We start from the raw sequence: 18,171 nt of genomic DNA, 5'->3' as shown, positions 1-18,171 counted from the left end.
ATATTACTTTTGAAAATAACTTATTAAATATTATTCCCTATCCACCACCTAAAAAAAGGGATGGGGGGTGGGAGAAGATTGTACCAAATTCAGTCATTTGCAATTGTGTACTCTTATTTTTTTTTTCCCCACAATCATCGTTTTGCAAATACTGGTACATGCAAGAAACTTCTATAAAAGCCACGTATAGGAAGACTACTGAAATGCAAAATTTTATACAGACTCTAGTCCATAGTGGATTTGTGGCTCTAAAGTAAAGAGATTTAGAGACTTAAAATGAGTTAAAATTCAATACAGGTGTATATTATTATGTGTGCCTGTCTTGATGATCCATCAAGATATTGCATTACTATGGAGGTACTCCAAAAGCATGGAATTATCTTCTGGTCTGGATTTGAGATTCTTTTAAGAACTGTAGAGGCTCCACAAATTGCAAGTTCTTGTGTATGTTTCATTGAGGGTACGTACATTTCGTCTGCTTCGAAAGCAGAGCACTGCTTGTTTGGTCTTGCTGTAGACTCATCGATTGTATCAAGGCTATAAAAACTGAAGACCAGCTGTTGCTGCAGTTTACTCCTCCTCCCCTCATTCCTTTATTTGAGATGATGTCATTTTCCCCAGCCACATAGTTTACCTTTTTCTTAGCATTTCATAGATATTCTAAGTATTTCTACTCAAACTAGGACATGCTAGTATTCTGAGAGTTGAGCAGTATTTAGAGACCATTTTTAGTATGTGCAATTTTGCTAATACATGGACTTGTGCTATGGCTGGCAATAGTTTAATCTTTTAATAAAATCCTAGTTAACTACTTCTGATGAGTGATTTTAGGTGGTAATTGCAGAAAGAAAACTCACACAACGAGGGAGATTTATTTCTCCCTGTTTTACTGCCCTACATTCTCTGCATAGAATGGACATTTTGGATTTTTTTTTTTCTCTTGAGAATTTTAGTTCAAAGTAATTTTAAATTCTACAGACTTTGAAACTGTATCTTTGAAGAGAATCATCTTGAAACAGGTTGTATTTGTTTTGGAGGGAAGTATTTTCCACTCATTTTGTTGAAGACACATTCCTTTATGTCCAAGAGTACAAAATAAATGAAGCTAGACAAAGAACATACTACAACCTAGGGATTAGGCCATTCAGCTGGAAGAGGGTGCCTGGGAGGTTCTAGACTGAACTGTTTCTATCTTGCATTAAATGACCATCTACTCTGAAGTATGCACAGTTTCTGCAGAACAGAAACAGATGGTCATATCAGCCTCCATGGAATTTTTTTAGCTTTTTTTTTTTTCCCCCAAACAGATGACAATTTTATTTTAATGAAGGCAGACAAAGAATGTTTGTGCTCCGCTCGGATTGTCTTATGGATTTCCAGGACTGCTATAAGGAAGGACACATTGGATATGAAGAGTCCTCCGAGTAACCTTCTCCCCCAGTTGGTGCAAGTCTATCACACGCTCAAATGCAGTAACCATGGCTGCTCTTTTCACAGGAGACTCAGTCGCTGCATGTTAATCCTGTGTTTTGTTTCTGTGGTCAGTTAATGGTTATATGGAGGGAATAGTCCTCTTTTCCAGGTACCATTCTGGAACAATTTTTTGATTTTCAAACATAACTATAAATTAAAACTCCCATCTTTTAGCACAAAAAAAAAAAAAATGTTTTACTTTGTTGTTGACAGATTGCTTCTAATTCTGATCAAAGCCACTAGATGGCAAGCATGAATCCTTGAGTTTTAGCAAGCCATGTGAGAATGGTAATGCTGACTGAAAGTTTCAAAAGCCCTAACGAACAAGACTTACTTTGCTGCTGTGAAAATCCCTCTTCAAAATGTAATGTTAGCTGTAATGTAATGTAACACCATAGAATTTCTGTGCTTAGCCTTACAGAGAGATTCAGAGATATAAAATGTTTTGCCAAATAAAAAGAAGCTGTTCCAGAATTTGATCCAAAGATGAAAAACTATGAGTTTTCCATGCTACAGCAGAAGTTATTTTGTACTGTAGTTTAACCATCTCATCTACTGGGTGGTGGGTTTAGAAAAACATCTGGGATCTAGGTCATTTTAAGCATAGATGATGAAATTTTGAGCCTAGTGAAGGCAAAGACTTCCAGCATAACACATAAAAAGTGCATGGAATGTGGGATTTTATAACAGTTAAGTAATCCTGAAATAGCGAAGCAAAATTTTTTTTTTTTGCTTGCAAAAAGAAAATGTAGACCCTTTGCCAAGCTGAGCACTGCTTATTTTATGAGATATTTCTGTGACTAATGTTTTTCCAAGCAGCTGTAAGCATTTGTTTCTGATCCAGATCCTAGGACATGATTTTTAAAACTGGGGGGAGGGGGCTGAAGAGGGAAGGCTTCTATTACCCAGTATATCCACTGGAGATTATGCAAAGATAGTGATTTTTCTAAAATAAATGTTAAAGGTTAAATAACTGTCTAAAACTGTGGACCTGAGGAAATACACAATTCCTTTCAAATGATCCTACTTTCATGGCTCACTGTAAGTGCAGTGTTGCACTTTATAATTTTCAGTTTGGAAAGGGATGAGAACCCAGGGAGAGCCAAGGCCAGACACTAAGAACAATATGACAATTTTAAAGCAAGTTTCTAGAGATCAGCAGAAGATTTGTGTTTGTTTAATTTATTTACGTTACATATGAGTTTGTAAGAATTGAAGAGAATAAAGTTGATGTGATCTGCTAAAGTGTCATGTAATTTATGATAATGAGGGTGTAGATGCATACATTTTAAATCAGGCATAGAATCATAGAATGGTTTGGGTTGACAGGGACCTCAAAGATCACCTAGTTCCAACCCCCCTGCCATGGGCAGGGACACCCTCCACTAGACCAGGTTGCCCAAAGCCCCATCCAACCTGGCCTTGAACACTTCCAGGGAGGGAGCATCCACAGCTTCTCTGGGCAAGCTGTTCCAGTGCCTCACCACCCTCACAGTGAAGAATTTCTTCCTAATATCTAACATAAATCAATCCTCCTTCAGCTTAAACCCATTACCCCTTGTCCTATCACTGCACTCTCTGATAAACAGTCCCTGACCATCTTTCCTGTAGGCCCCCTTTGGGGCACCTGGGTATGTCAAAACTGCTGGGTCTGAGACAAAAATAGCTTTGTCTACAAATTTTAATGATGGTACATTGAATTCTCTAAGGATCATCTTTGAGTTTAAATGGAAGATAATTAAGATCATTAAAGAAGTTAATTAAAGAAGCATTTCTTTGTTAAACTTCAAGCCAGATGAAGTTATATTCCATATATAATGATCCTTTACTAGAACAATGATTGAAGGTCCAGTGGAGTCTTCTGAAGCCCTCCTGACTTAAGTAATTTTTCTACTGAAGAGCTGCCATTCATGAACAGTTGCTGTTCACAAAGAGGTTCTATTTGCTGGCATTCATGGAGAGCCGCAGTTCACAAAGGGCTGCCCTTCATGAAGAGCTGCTGTTTGCAAAGAACTGCTGTTTGTGAAATGCTGCCAAATAACAAGCTGCTATCTCAGTTATGTCATGGTTCATGTCATAATCATGTCACAATCTGTGTCACAGTTACAGATGGAAACTTAGATGGTAACTTTTTGAATCAGATCATGTATACTTTTTAATATCAAGTCAAGAGCTGTTTCTTCTCTTATGGGTTCCTTGAGTAGCCTTTCCAGCATACTTTGTTATGATGTTACATCCTCCCACTGATTTTTTTCCTTCATTCTTGACATGTCTATTTACCAATATTCTCACTTAAGCATTCCAGTTACTCTATATTATTTCCTAGATTTCCTAAATTCGTGTAGGAAAACATGTTTGGGGTTTTTTTTTTTGCATCCTTTTAAAGTGACATTTGATTTTTTCTGGCTTTCTATTTGACTATTGCCATCTTCTGCACTATCTTTCTTTTGAACCTAGATCAAAATGTACTCAGCAATATGCAACAAACTAGACTGGGGAGCACACTGTGTTCCAAGCAAATTTCCTTTCCCTCAGATTTCTTTTATTATGGTAGAGAAATAAGCTGTAGTCATTAGAACTGTAGAAATATTTGTACAGCATTTAGCTCTGGAATTCCATTTTACATAATCTCAAGCAACAGCATGATACTGCATATTCACTGATTGCAAGCATGCTTTAAGGTTCCATCCCCAATTGACCATTCTTATTTCTTGCAGCAGTTTGTTATCTCCTCATTTATGCTGGTACACTACTTGTAGAACTCTGTGGAAGAAGCAGCAAAGAGCTGTCATGGAAATGTCTTTAAGGATTTTTGCTGCTACAAAGAATGATCAAATTAATCCATCTGAGGTAAGCATTAATCACTAAATAGGGCAGTTGACTTCTTCCAGTTGGTAATTTTCTAGGGATAATGCTAGGCTGGTGTGGTGGGTTGACCCTGGCTGGGGGCCAGGTGCCCACCAGAGCTGCTCTATCACTCCCCTCATTCACTAAACAGGGGAGAAAAAAATATAATGAAAAGCTTAGGACAGGCAGAGATCACTCACTAATTATCATCACGAGCAAAACAGACCGAACTTAGAGAGGGAATTCATCTAATTTATTACTAAGCAAAACAGAGAAGAGGAATGAGAAAATAAAATCAACTCTTAAAACACCTCCCCCCACCCCTCCCATCTTCCCGGGCCCAACTTCACTCCCGGCTTCAACCTTCCCCCCCTCAGCAGCACAGGGGGACGGGGAATGGGGGTTACGGTCAGTTCATCACACTTGTTTCTGCCGCTTCTTCATCCACAGGGGGAGGACTCCTCTCATCATTCCCCTGCTCCAGCATGGAGTCCCTCCCACGGAAGACAGTCCTTCATGAACTTCTCCAACGTGAGTCTCTCCCATGGGCTGCAGACCTTCAGGAGCAGACTGCTCCAGCATGGGTCCCCCACGGGGTCACAAGTCCTGCCAGCAAACCTGCCCTGGCGTGGGCTCCTCTCTCCACGGGTCCACAGGTCCTGCCAGGAGCTTGCTCCAGCATGGGCTTCCCATGGGCCACAGCCTCCTTCAGGTGCCTCCACCTGCTCTGGGTGTGGAGTCCTCCACAGGCTGCAGGTGGAATCTCTACACCCCCTCATCCTTCCTCCATGGGCTGCAGGGGGACAGCCTGCTTCACCATGGCCTTCACCACAGGCTGCAGGGGGATCTCTGTTCCGGCGCCTGGAGCACCTCCTCCCCCTCCTTCTTCACTGACCTTGGTGTCTGCAGAGTTTTCTTACATCTTCTCACGTCTCTCTCTGGCTGCAAAAGCTCTCGCTAACTGTTTTTTTTCTTTCTTAAATATGTTATCACAGAGGCGCTGATTGGCTTGGCCTTGGCCAGCAGCGGGTCCGTGTTGGAGCCGGCTGGCATTGGCTCTGTCAGACACAGGGGAAGCTTCTAGCAGCTTCTCACAGAAGCCACCCCTGTAGCTCTGCCCCCCGCTGCTGCTACCAAAACCTTGCCACGCAAACCCAACACAGCTGGTACTCAGCCTCCTTAGCAATCCAGGTGTAAAGCAGTCAAAAATTGCTCTGCTCCCAGGGAAGGCCCTCATCCTAAAACTACACTGCTGTGCTCCCATTCAAAAGGGCCTGGATGACCATGCTGCTCTTTTCACTCTGGCTCAGGATTGTCACAGCAAATTCTGCTCGAGGGACTGTGGGCTGGCAATTTCTTGCTTGTACAGAGCTCAGCATCTGCAAACGTGTGGGCCTCATGTCAAACCATGATGTGAGCACCACAGCTTAGGGGCCGTGCGTAAGGCAGAGCAAAACACAAACCTAGGCCACTCAGTTACAGGCCTGTCTGATTTTTACCATCTGCTATCAATGAAACTGCAGAATCCCATTTTTTTCTAATGTCTTGACATTACATATAGACAGGAGCTTGCTATGTTTCAATATAAAACTGAGCTTATAATTAGATAGATAGAAATAAACTAGCTATTGTAGCTCTTACCTTTATGTGTAATTCAGACTGTTAGGGACTTACTGGGTACAATAAATAGTAATCCATTTCCCTACATACTTCAAAGAGTAGGATATTTTTTAAAAATAGTTCATTGGTGGTGAGAAGTGCCAACCCATGTTGTCTGGAATAACAAATACCTCTTATTCAGTCTGACTGAAATAGCTTTAATGTCACTGCAAGGCTTAGGTCTGTCTTTTGATTTCAGAAGGCTTTGGGATCAGGCTTGGTCCATGGAAATGATGCAAGAGACAGAGCAGCTCTTCAATCAGTGTCACTAAGAAAGGAGAATCATGAAGAGGAAAGAAGAGCCATTATGAGCTTATTTATCCTGCACCATACTTGGTCTTTCTCAGCAGGGCTACCAAAAGAGGTGGCCACTTGAAGGTGCTTAGGCTTTTCTCAGTTTTGCTGGAAGAGCAGCTGAGTAGGGTGTTTACTGACAACCTCTAGTGGTGGTAGTCTCTAGAGCTGTCCAGTAAGAGATTTTGCTTCCAAAACATTTTTTTTTCAGAGTAAAACCCTGGAAGAACTGCTTTTCTTTTGAGGACTGGGAAGTCATCAAATTACTTTGTTAAACATTTTAATTAAACTCACTCTAAAGGTTGGTATTTTCAACACACTTACTGCACAAATATAATTGCTGGGACCTACCATAAGTAGAAGAATACCTAAAGAGGAGAAATGTCGCAGCTAATGTTTCCCACTAAGAAAAAAGCTGTCTAGGGCACAAAGTTTGTCTAAGAAAGCAGGCCCTGGATCTGACGGCTGTAAGACTATCCTGTCAACTCTACTAGCTGCTTGAAATAGACAACAGACTTTGAAACTGAGGTCAAGTATTTAGCTGCTTAAAAAGGTGTATTATCGCTTAACTTTTTGTGGCTGTTTCCAGTTCTAGCAATTATTATCCTAACTTCATTTTATTGGTATAAAGTTGGGGTTTTTTTTTACAAGCTTGCCTTTAAACTCTGTCTAGTCTGTAAATACACATAAAATACTCCTAAAAGCTAACTTCATGTTCCTTTGGCAAATACTCACACATCACCTGCACTAATGAAGATACTACTGTATACTGGTTTATCCTTCAGCTGACATACTCCATTCAGACAGAGCCTGTGGATTCATCTTCCTCAGATTGCAAAGAGCTGGCTATAGGGTGCTATTACAGACAACCAGATCTGGTGAAATAAATATCTGTGGGTGGGTTATAGAGTGTTGGCAAGCAGCTTTAAAGTAGAAAGTGTTGATGACTTGGGAACACTCCAAAAACTTTGACAGAATCTAATTCAGAAAAGCATTTATCTGAAGTACTTCAGTATAGTCCTTTTCTTGAGTTCCTCAGGGGTGTAGGACACTACTTCGGTGCTTAAAGTTTGGCGCCGAAGTTAGGTTTTTAAAGGACATTGGTCCAAAGACTGTGACTGTCTAAAAGAGTTTCCTTGTAGTAGATTTTTCTTAAGCAGCTGTTTTGTCTAATTAACACATCTGCTGTAAAGCATTTCATCTGATATGACCTGCCTGCTCCTCTTCCACTTAGTCCAGGCTTGAATTTCTAATGGAATCTAAATAAATGACAACAGAAGAACTGTCATTTGTGCACATGGAAGCTAAGGTGTGTTTCCAACTATTAACTTAATTGTATTGCTTTTGTTGCTTTCTGTTTCTTGAATTACTTAACTGCACATCCCTTCTGACATTACCAGATAAGTTGTATGGTCTTATTTCAGTTTTTAAGCACCCGTGGTACCACCACTTAGGTGCCAAATTAAAATTTCATTTCTAGGAATATCAAGGTCTGCAGCCTTGAGAACATATTTACAAATAAAATATGATAGAAGGAACTTTGATAACATTTCCTCTCCCCAAAGGCATATAAATATGGCTGAACTAAAATCTTAAAAAAATCCCAACCAAACACAAATTAGTTTCCTGAGCATTCTAGGAAGGATCTTGCTCAGCCCCAGGAACTATGCAAAGCAGACACCAGGACTGGTAAGAAAAAGGGTATGGCAGTACATCAGAAGCTGTACAACTTCATTGGAAGGTGCAGAACAAAGAATCTGCACAAGTTAATATTTTTTGTAGAAATAAGTATTGATATCATTTGTATGAATAAATACTGAGATTGCTGATACAAACCAGGAATTTCCCCATAAAGGTGATGAGTAGGCAAATAACCCATTTACACAAGCATATATATGAGTGTCTCTGTGGTAATCATACTGGGCAAATTAGATGAATGACTGTACAAGATTTTTCAATGACAGAGTGTGCACCTATTCTATTTGAGTAATAACTCACTGACTTAAACTTTGGATAATTACAATTATTATCCTTTCTCAGTAAAGGATTTGGAAACTTGACAGAAAAAGCAGTCTGACAGCAAGGCTGGAATCTTATGGCGAATAATAATATTACTTTGAGAATTTTGTGTGGGAGGTTTAACATTTGTTCTGCTTTCCTCTTTTCTCTCAGGAATACAAAACAAATATTGGGATGATGCCATGGGAACTAGAACAGCATTTGTTTTTCTGGAAGCCCTCTTTTCTGCATTAACCTGCTGCCAATTATTGTTTTAACATTCAATTCTTATTTGTAGATTGCATATTAAATATAATGTAGAGCAACACTTCTGAAACTGAACATTAAGTTACATTAAGTTTTCATATAGTTAAATCACCGAACCTTTGGGGAGTGTAATCTATCTCTAAATGCAATAAAAGATTCATGTCAACTGATGGCTCCTTTGACAAGGAAACCAAGAGTCAGGTGCAGTTATTCTGAAGTTTTTATACCAGAAATCTGAATTTCATTATCTAGATCAGGTGTTACTCCTTTCTGAAGAAGCTAACTATGAACATGTTTCTCACAAAAAAAAAAAAAAAAAAAAAGGTGAGTAATCAGGAGCAGAATTGGTAAACTTGTCCTAGAAGCATTAACTTTTTCCTAATGCTTTATTCAAAGAAATGAGAAGACAAGAGCAACTATCTTTGACTTGGGAGAAGAACAACCATACACACAAACCAAAAAAACCCTACACACACACCCCAAATCTAGTTTGCCTATCTTTTTCTGAGGAGGATGCTAGAAGGTAGCTAACTTTGGCAGGCCTCAGAATGCAGGGGGATTCCTGCTGTCCCAGCCTGCCAGAGGCAAACCTGCTGCAGCTCCATGTCCCCCGGTCCAGCCAAGGACTGAGCATGTATGCTCAAAAGGACTATTAACACAGCTGACCCCACAGATCACAACAGATGGAAGCAGTGTCTAGTTTGAAATTTGTTATCATTCACGCACATAATTAAGCACATCCACTGAGAAAATGGCTAGGAACAGGATTTAGTCAGTGATGGCTCAGTCAGACATGCATGCTGAGCAGCCACCTGTTTACACACAACTGATCTCTTACCCACTTTTCCCTCTATTTTGCTGCACTTGTTCCTCCCCAATCCATCTTGGTCCCTGCCTTTCCTCACCTTTGATCCTTCCCTTTAAACATCCCATAATAAGTTTCACATGATCTCAAAATTCTTTTCCTCCTGTATCAAATAACCCCTATACCCTAGCCCTATACCCCTTTGGGTAATAACCTCCACAAGACATTATGGGGGACAGTATCTCTCCTCCGTCTTAGTGGGTTTCACTCAAGGGTGAAGGTACATGGGGGAAGTATTGGTCCTAACTCCAACCCATGTGGACCAGAAAATTGTGCCTGTAGCTACTTCTGTCTCACATCAGTACCCATCTTGTCAGTGTTTGGAAATACCTGCCTAGGTGGAGGTATCACTGTGTCCCTCATAGAAGAGCAAGAAAGCAAGCAGGCAAGTAGGTAGAACCACAACTGTACTCTTCCTGGAAGTAGCTCACATGGCATAGTTTGGGAACTTACTAGTTCTCCTGATTTAGTAAGTTCTCTTATGAGATGCAGCCAGTTTTTAACTGCGTCATGCCAACAAATCACTTGGTCCCTGGATACATCGGTTTCTGCATCTGAAACAAAGAAGATTCTGCATTACCTTGTGCTGTCCCAGACGCTTCACAATATCAACATTTGTGCTTGCATATGAACCCAGAGAGAGCCAACAGAGAGCAAGGGAAGAGACAGAGGCAAACTGTTAGGCAGTTAGGCAGACTTCTATCAAGGAAACCTTTCGCCTCAGTTTTCAAAAGAGTTATACCCGTCTCAGAGCAGTCATACTGAGAAACAACGCATCATCCCTTGTTACACTTGTACTGAATACAGACCTACATGAGATATTACACTAGCAATTTTCAGCCTATTGGCTCTTGGGAAAACCAGGGAATAGAATATAGTGCTTCCTTCTCGGACAAACGCTGCCTGCTAGTGCATGGAGGAGCCCACGGACCTCATTTCCATTTCAGTAAGAGTTCCAGCCCAGACAATTTTGCAATGGACTGAGCTTCCTGAACTCCCTGGGTCCTGGCAGCAGCAGGAGCCGAACTACTCAGCAAGGAGGGATGACCTGAGGGTGGGGAGTAATCACAGCACAGGCACTGTTACCAGCAAGGGTGCAATCCCACAGGCTTTGAACATAGCAGGCAGCGCAGCATGCTGAAAACAGGGTCTATTGGAGATCTCCAACAAGGCAAAGTAACCCATCACATCCAGGGTCCACCCACAAACAGCACGAGGTGGAGCCAGAACCAGACTGGGCCCACCCAGTAGACAAGCTACATACAGCATGGATCCAAAGCTGACCCAAGAGCCAGGACTACAGCACAGCTCAGGCAGAGAGTAACACCCCAACCCAGGGCTTTGATAGTGCTCCTGGGCCTATGGGCAGAGGGTATAGGTGGAGGCCCCACATGAGGCTTCTCAGAGCCATTAAAGTGGCCCTGGTGCACTCAGAGCCCCCACACCTCGCTGAACACATGTGCCCCCTAAAGCTAAATGGGGTAATGCCACCTCAATGTACTTCATAGTGTTATTTCTGCATTTTGAAACAAAATAGAACTTGGATGAGCATAGGATTGCCTGCAAACCTGCTTTGCAGCTGTTGCAATAGTTTAAATACTTGGACTCGTCTAATGTAAAACCTTCTCCACATGCTTGGCTGGATTTGGGAACCTTCTGAAGGCAATTAGTCAGATTCATAAATGGGATGTGAGCCAGGTTTCACTTGTCTGAAGGTGCCTGTGGGATTCACTCTGTGAAAAGCAGAGTTCTTTAGCCTGTAAAATACTGGGTTTTTTCCTTCCCTTTGTTAGCTTTGTTCTTCCTCTACTATTTTGGTCAGTGTTGTTCTTTAGTTTGCATTCAAGACTTGTAATAGCATATTATGTAGCGTGTATGGATGCTCTGTTACTTTTCCTCTTTCTAATTATCCACATCTGTTAACTGGGAGGCTGCAGTGCTCAGCAAGCATTTACTGAAGTGATTAACTGAGTTGCATTTTATAATATTTGATTTTTTTTTTTTTTTTTTTTTAGTTACTGAAATAAGCTGTGGATGCTTAGTGTGGATGTTTGCACTACATCATTTTTTTCCAGCTTTGTTCAACATAATACTAAGGATTTTCACAAAAAGAAAATCAGAAAATGTGACTGATGTGCTTGAGTCAGATTGTTCCTAGTTTTAGAATAGTCTATTCCTGGTCTTGCTACTGACAGTTAAATAGCTTTGAGCAACTTATTTAGGCTTTATCTAAAGTGTATTGAGGCAACATTCATGTGGGTGCCCTTGAGATCAACCTTCATATCTCTGCAATGCCCATGCTTTGAAACACATCTGGGGTATTACAAACACAGCTCTGGAGGACTGTAGAGAGGAAGTCTTGGCCTGGCCACTATAGCAGCTACGTTAGGCGTGTCAGCAGACTCAAATCTGCCTAGCAACCAGTGATGTCATGGTCAGGATGACACATTAATCACAGCATGATTTCTTGGCCAGTGTACTATTCACACACCTGCCTGATGGTACTGTGTTCATTGGGAGTTTTTATTCATGCATACAGGTGAAGCTGTTTGGCTGTGCCCCCGTCACCCTCTCTCAGGCCAACCAGCGAAAGATAGCCTCGACTGCTTAGGGTCTTTCAACAAGTGTACCAGAATTATGAATGCATGGGTACACAAGTAGAAAAAAACCCAGTGTTGTCTTTAGGTGGAGGTGTCTTTACATGTATTCCTAGACTTTCAAGCTAGTACTTGCACACCCTAGGTTTAACTTTCCTAGATCAACACTTCGCAAAGGGGCGAGGTCTGATATAAGCCACAGAGAGCTGTTTCATCCTTGAGCTCTACATTATCTAGCCTTGTCTATATGCTGATGTTAGGAACACAATCTTCACCACTGTGCCTCATGGGCACAGGCCTGGTCCACCAATCACCATCCCTCCTACCCACACATCATATGCCATCCACCCAGCTTCTCCTTCCATCTGCTGATGCCTGTTACAGTCCAGCCTACACATATCCCAGTCTGGTTTCTGTGTTTATCTCATTCCAAATATGCAAAGTATACTTCCCAAAGAAGGTCAGTCTCTTTCTGGTTGTGGGATGGGCTTTACAAGGACAGTTGCTTGATCCAAATGGGCATCTTCTGAGTTACATGTAAAAGGCAGGCTAGGTAGGTCTCCTGCTGAGGGATTCTCTCTGCTCATACCTCAGGACTGCATGTTGGCAGTGTGAATGGGCCCTTACAGTCCTCCTCCCCACCAAAAGCCCCTGTGGAATCATAGACCCTTCCAAGAATTTCTACTGGAAAGGATTTCTGGATGTAATCTGGTCCAACCCCTTGCTCAAGGCAGGACCAACTTAGATCAGATTGGTTTTGGAATGTCTCTAAAGAACAGAATTTTTGAAACAATCAGTCCCACTACCTTCTGGATTTGCTCACTTTCCTGCATACAGATGAGCAGTCCTGGGCCAGTTTCTTGCAGCTAACACTGGAATATTCTGGTCCTGCCAAAGCTGAGACTGGTAAGATTTCACACAGCAGACACAGGCATGGGACTCAAGTCTTTATCACATGCAAATTTTGTGCCCATGAAAGAAATTAGGAAATGCATTCTGTACTCACTTCCTTGCAGGGGAAACAGCTATATTTCACTCTTCTATGGAATACAGATGGAGGAAAACCTTCTTCCTTAGCATGTTTGCTCTGTGTTACAGAGCTGCAGGCTGCTAGGGAGACTCTGAATACTGTGTCCTTTTCTGACTACATTTCAAAGTCCTTGTCTCAAAGAAATATTGTACATTTTGATTTTTACTTTTACACTCATCTGCTTTTTTGGAACTTCTTTGTCTTAGTCATGGAAAGAGAACATTTTTTTGCCAGGGTAAGCCTGGACAGAGGAAAGATGAAGACCTAATGTCTTCAAATGCTGTTTAAAATGTCCTCCCTGTCTCTATGCAAAGAAAATCCATTGTTGGATATTGCTTATTTCAAGATGAAATCTGACTTTAACATTGAGTTAGATATATTTTTTCTTATATTAAATATTTGTCTAACTCTAGTATGACAGCAATAAGGTGCAGGCATATTGTTATCAGTTTAATTGATGTATTTATAGATAATAATGACTATATTCAAAAACATCAATCTGTTTGTGAGGACTTTCTCACTTCTTGCAAAAAATTAGAAGTAGATTTGTGCTCACATTCTTTTAGAATATAAAGATTGCTACTGAGTTAAGAATCAATATCTGTGTTTCCTGTTGAGGTTTGTCTTAGAAATTCAGATCCTGAAAATATATCAAGCCACTGAGGAGTTGCAGAATAACTGGATGCTCTTCATCTTTATGAAGCAGAACTTCAGCTAAAGGATATTGCTTCTGTAGATCCACAGGAAGAGCTAATCTATAAGAATCATTTTTAGCCCACACACCTTTGATTTTATCACTGCATTTCTTATAGGCCTGGATTTTTCTGGTCCCAAACACCTATATGAACAAATCTTTAATTAATGTGCAGTATACACAGGTGTGAGTGCATATGTAGAATTTTTTAATATAATCAGCTTAAGTATTAATTGCATAATATTGTATAATATATTATTATTGTACTAAATTATGCATTATATTATGTTGACTGAATGTAATTTATACATGTGGGTACACACATTGTACTGAGCAAGGAAATAAAACTGCTCTACTCTGTGCACTGTTGCCATATTTAGTACAGCTGCACATGTGGTGTTTATGCAAAAGAGCCAGTACTTACATCTGCATTATAGTAAGTAAATTCCTATATCATTAATATTCATATCAAGGAAATGTGACGCATTAGCTCTAGTGGAAGAAATCTTCTGTTTATCTGCAGGCAAACAACTCTCACGCACTGCTTTTCGCCTTTGCCTCAGTGTGAGCTTGGGGAGAACACCCTTTAATAGGACCACATCCATCTATTTGATTTCTTAGAGATCTTTCCTCTTTTCTATCATAGACTACACGCTGCGATAGTGAGCTGTGAAGGTGTGACTGGTCAAATTCATCTCTTTCAAAATCAACAAAGCACTTTAGTTGGGAACAACTTGTAATTTGGACTAAAACAAAGTGGGATTTATACCAAGGTTTAAAAGGTAAAAAGAGCTGAGGAAACCCAGCAATTTTCTTAAGCATTCAGCCTGAATGAGGGTGCTCATTACCCTTTTTGAGAAGAAAGCCTGTTTTCTGGGGAGACGAAGTTTGACCTTTAGAAAACTTCCTCAGGCTTCCCACGTCTTCTATCCTCTGTGCAGATAGGTACATTCTTGAGATAGATACTGCTTTAATTCAGGCAAACTTTATTATTATCATCACTAAGTACAGCTGGTCAGCTAAATATTTCAGCTAAGTATTTTTTGTTAAAAATCAATCTTTTTGTCAAATCATCACTTTGCAAAAATACTTTTTTTAAAAGTATTTTTTTTAAAAATACACAAAATTGGTTTTACCTGAAGCTTTTCGGTTCCAGCACGGTTCTGGTCAAGATGTAGCTGAAAAACATCAAAGAACAGCCAACATCAGCTGGGATGACTGCAGTTCAAGTCCCTGATTTCAGGGCCTACCTTTCAGGACACCAAGGTATCAGGCATAAAGCCATCTGTGGCAGTGGACTGGAAGAGAAAAGTCTGAGACCTCACTGTCTGCTTTGTCTCTGGCAGTCTGGGTGCTGCCATTGAGGGAAGGGTTGAGTGGTGTGATGAAGACACTGTGCTTCTACTGAGAGAGGAAAGAAGCAACTGGCAGAAGCAGCAATTGTTGGACAACTCCTACCATCCCTCTACTGGCACCATTATCAGGAACATGGACAGTCCAGACCTTCTCAGCCCAGTTCTCCATTTCTCTGTATTTCTTACAGGAGTATAATTTGTCACATTAGCCAGAGTGTTTCCCAGTTTGCCTGGTTATTCCATTCCCTCCATCTCTGTCAGGGATTTATGCCTCCTGGGCCAGGAAATCCAGGGGTTTCTCAAGCTGTCTAGGATCTGAAGAAGATAGTGGAACTCTTGACTGATTTTCTTCCATTAAATCTCTCATAAAAAGATATGGCAGCATATGGCTTTAAGCTGTCAGAATTTTGCCTTAGAAAAATATATATTACTCTGAAAGCAATACCTAAATCTCCAGCATCAAAAACACAATAATCTGTTTCTTCAATATAAATGCCATTATTAGATGAACAAATTTATTTCACAACAGCTAATACTAATCCAATAGGGAAGTCTTAACTAAAACAGTCTGAAATCAGAAGTATAATTAGGGATAAGGTCACACTACAGATCAGCTGTGATCACTATACCTAGCAGAATCAATATTTCACTATATAAAAGAAAAGAGTAGGCAAGTAAAACCATGTCTGCAAATTAATTTAAGGAAACAAAGATACAATACGGAGTATTTCCCACTGGTGGTAAACAACTAGTCTTTTGAGTAAATTCTGGGTGAAATCTATTGCACTAATCAAATAGACTGAGTAGATCTAGTGGACAAGGAGAAATGATTGGCAGTTCATTACTCATTTTACTGTACTTATTCATTTCATAAATATGCAGTGCAAGGTGGAGCACTAGCTTGGAAGAATCTGCTTAAGTTCAAATATATTTTGTGGTGTTTTCTTCATTTTCTCTCACGCGTAGGGGGAAGGCTTTTATGGCATGATGGACTGCTTCTGGTGTCCAAAACTGATCAAATAAAGAAAGCAAGTGGTCTTTCCCTCCTTCTCCTGCTCCTTCTGGCTGTACATCCATGCAACCTCCTCTTCCTGACCCTGGTTCTCAACTTTCATGCATGTGGTGGGTTGACCCTGGCTGGGGGCCAGGTGCCCACTAGAGCTGCTCTATCACTCCCCTCATTCACTAAACAGGGGAGAAAAAAATATAATGAAAAGCTTAGGACAGGCAGAGATCACTCACTAATTATCATCACGAGCAAAACAGACTGAACTTAGAGAGGAAATACATCTAATTTATTACTAAGCAAAACAGAGTAGAGGAATGAGAAATAAAGTCAACTCTTAAAACACCTCCCCCCACCCCTCCCATCTTCCTGGGCCCAACTTCACTCCCGGCTTCAACCTTCCCCCCCTCAGCAGCACAGGGGGACGGGGAATGGGGGTTACGGTCAGTTCATCACACTTGTTTCTGCCGCTTCTTCATCCACAGGGGGAGGACTCCTCTCATCATTCCCCTGCTCCAGCATGGAGTCCCTCCCACGGAAGACAGTCCTTCATGAACTTCTCCAACGTGAGTCTCTCCCATGGGCTGCAGACCTTCAGGAGCAGACTGCTCCAGCATGGGTCCCCCACGGGGTCACAAGTCCTGCCAGCAAACCTGCCCTGGCGTGGGCTCCTCTCTCCACGGGTCCACAGGTCCTGCCAGGAGCTTGCTCCAGCATGGGCTTCCCATGGGCCACAGCCTCCTTCAGGTGCCTCCACCTGCTCTGGGTGTGGAGTCCTCCACAGGCTGCAGGTGGAATCTCTACACCCCCTCATCCTTCCTCCATGGGCTGCAGGGGGACAGCCTGCTTCACCATGGCCTTCACCACAGGCTGCAGGGGGATCTCTGTTCCGGCGCCTGGAGCACCTCCTCCCCCTCCTTCTTCACTGACCTTGGTGTCTGCAGAGTTTTCTTACATCTTCTCACGCCTCTGGCTGAAAAAGCTCTCGCTAACTGTTTTTTTTCTTTCTTAAATATGTTATCACAGAGGCGCTGATTGGCTTGGCCTTGGCCAGCAGCGGGTCCGTGTTGGAGCCGGCTGGCATTGGCTCTGTCAGACACAGGGGAAGCTTCTAGCAGCTTCTCACAGAAGCCACCCCTGTAGCTCTGCCCCCCGCCGCTGCTACCAAAACCTTGCTATGCAAACCCAACACAATGCACTAAGCCAAATGTTCTCATCTGGTAGAAAACTAGTGCAGCAGAAATGGACAGAATAACTCTTTGCCAGTTTAGTGAGCTCACAAAAGTGACACGAGTGTGAGACATGATGAAAGAGCATGGACAGACTTGTACTGCTGCAAAACCTCATTTCTAGGCTTCAGCTTCACAGTAGTTGAAGCCAAACTAAGTACTGACTGTCATAGTCTTGCCTGTCTGCTACCACTGGCTGTGAATTCCTGTCCTTACCTTCCACCTGACTCTGACCTTGCTCTGAGTCTTCAGTTGCCTAAGTCTTTGGGAAACTACACATTTTTTGTTGGATCAGTTTTCCTGCTGGCTTAGTACAACCCTGTCCTGGTTTTGGCTAGGATAGAGTTAATTTTCACCAGAAGCTGGGATGCAACACAGCCAGGACAGGTGACCCAAACTAGCCAAAGGGATATTCCATACTATATGACCTCATGCTCAGCATAAAAAATGGCTAGTCAGGGAGGGGCAGCATGGCTCCAGGTGCAATTGTGGGTTTTGTACGTCAGGTGTGGGGTGAGCAAATTGCATTGTGTATCACCTGTTCTGTATATTCTGTTATCAGTACCGTTGTTATTTCCCTCTCCCTTTGCAATCTCAGTAAACTGTCCTTAACCCAACCCATGAGTTTTACCTTTTTCTTCCCATTCTCCTCTACGTCCCACTGGGGGAGGGGTGAGTGAGCAGCTGTGTGCTGCTCGGCTGCTGGCTGGGGCTAAACCACAATGGTCCTTTTTGATGCACAACATGGGGCACAAAGGGTTGAGATAATGACAGCTCTGACCAGAGCGTGTTAAACCAGAAGTTGTTATATGCATTTGTTATGTTAGGTAAACAGTCGCTGGTCAGAATGGTGTTTT

The sequence above is a fragment of the Grus americana genome, chromosome 2 (genome assembly GCF_028858705.1).
Source record: "Grus americana isolate bGruAme1 chromosome 2, bGruAme1.mat, whole genome shotgun sequence".
NCBI lineage: Eukaryota > Metazoa > Chordata > Aves > Gruiformes > Gruidae > Grus > Grus americana.
The sequence above is the reverse complement of the archived record's forward strand: the minus strand, read 5'-3'. Positions refer to the sequence as shown.